We start from the raw sequence: 2,125 nt of genomic DNA, 5'->3' as shown, positions 1-2,125 counted from the left end.
TGGTCATTTTACCCCAAGGGCAGTTAGCAGTTAGCAGTGTTTGATTGAGTATTTTGTGGAAAATTACAGCCGGAGGATTTTCGGAGCAGCAGCAGTAGCAGACGGATAGTTCCCATGCAGATGAGTAGCTGCTACGAGTTGAGTTACCTACCAGTAGCAGTGGATCTACGGCCACAATGTCGGCCCACCAGTAGGAGTCGTATGTTAGATGATTGTATCTGTGATATTCATCTAGGGTTTCTACTACCTGTGCTATATTTATGTGCTAGTATGATATGATGCTATGTGCTAGTGACAGTAGGGGAGATAGTCCCCAGATTACCGGTCGATAAGGGGCGAAGGGGCGGTGATGCCCAGTCATGCTAGGTAGATTATGTGATATGTGTTGTGTGGTAGTAGTAAGGGGTGAAATAGTCCTCAGTATCCGGTCGAGAGGACCAAAGGGGGAGGCCAGCACCCAGATATGCTAGTCAGTATCCGGTCGAGAGGACCGAAAGGGGAGGCCAGCACCCAAATATGCTAGTCAGTACCCGGTCGAGAGGGCCGAAGGGGTAGGTCGGGCACCCAGATATGCTTGTCAATATATGTATTTTATGTGGTTATGGTATGTGGTACAGTGGGGAGGACTCACTAAGCTTCATGCTTACGGTTTTCAGTTGATGTTTCAGGTACCTCTTCATTCAAGGGGAAGGAGCTGGAGCGGTAGCGGCACATCACACACACGCTTTTGTTTTCCGCACCATGAGTCATTCTTGGATTTTGTACTCTGACATTATTATGTTTTTCATTTTGGTATACGGTCGTGAGACATGTTTTATTAAAAGTTATTATTGTATTATATTTTGTTTCAAACGTTTTGCAAATCACCTAATTAAAAATGAAATTTTTGGCCCGTATTTGTGGGACGTTACAGCTTTATATAGTTGACCAACACTGATGAGATTGTGTTTAAGGCCTTCTACATAAGCAACCTTTTGAATAGAGAAGTTTCCCGTAGTAAGAACAACATAACATCATATTACCCCATTCACATTGTTCCTGTATGTAACATTTCAAGCGTTGCAAATTGGCCTGAAATCTCGAAGGCTGGTATTCTAACCTTCCAGTCATCCAAGGAGTAGGCACTGTCGATTAACCATTCTTCTTCTTGTTCCTCCTTGCACACGGCTTGAGAATTACAAGGTTAGTTTAGGCATCCAAACTAGTTTGGAGCCTGGGACAAAGGATGAGTTTCTGATTGATGCATGAATCTGATGGGTTTTTGTCATAAGACATCCTATGTGCTCATACAAACCCTAATGCTCGGATCTAGGTTTCTCTATTGTACATGCTTTGAATCCAAGACTATAAACCCTAATTCTAGCATATAAATAATCATATTAACATAAGAATGAGTTTATAATGTTACCTTTATTGTTATATAGCAATAACAATCCTAATTCCACCTTGAATTGACTTTGGAATGCTTAGAGTCACAAGTGTCACTCCTCTAATGTCTTACAAACACCAAGAGCAAATGTAGAAGGTATAAAGAGAGAGGAGAGAGGTTAGAATTCGTCCTTAGGACTTCTTGGGAACAAGTACACGAATTCTAAGGCCTTAGGGTCTTTATATGGGTGTAGAGATAGGGTTTCAGTCATTATCCTTATCTAGTTGCTTATCCACAAAGCAACCATAAGATAAGCCTTGAAAACCCTTATCCTTTATCCTTTGGACGATTTCAAGGATCCTTATCTCCTTGAATTCGTTCAACCCATATTTAGGATAACCATTACCATATTTTGTAACTATCACATAATTACAATTCAGCCCCTCTAGTTTATTTAATTACACTTGATCACAAAATTAATTCCTAATTAATTATTGACCAATATTAATTAAGAAAATATGATTTCTCCTTTAATATATTATTCTTATAACATATTAATAAATCATAATAACCTCTCTCTATTTATTTCTCCAATCAAGTTGCTTTGGTGAAGGCAACCCAAAAGGACCATGCACCATCGGGTCAAGTACATACCAAAATAGTTATGGACTTAGACACTAATCCAACAGTCTCCCACTTGGATAAGTCTAATAACTATTTTGCGTATGACTTCAGATCCTGATCTGCAATGGTAGC

This window comes from Lactuca saligna, chromosome 5 (genome assembly GCF_052625555.1).
Source record: "Lactuca saligna cultivar CGN05327 chromosome 5, ASM5262555v1, whole genome shotgun sequence".
In the NCBI taxonomy this organism is placed as follows: Eukaryota; Viridiplantae; Streptophyta; class Magnoliopsida; order Asterales; family Asteraceae; genus Lactuca; species Lactuca saligna.
The sequence above is the reverse complement of the archived record's forward strand: the minus strand, read 5'-3'. Positions refer to the sequence as shown.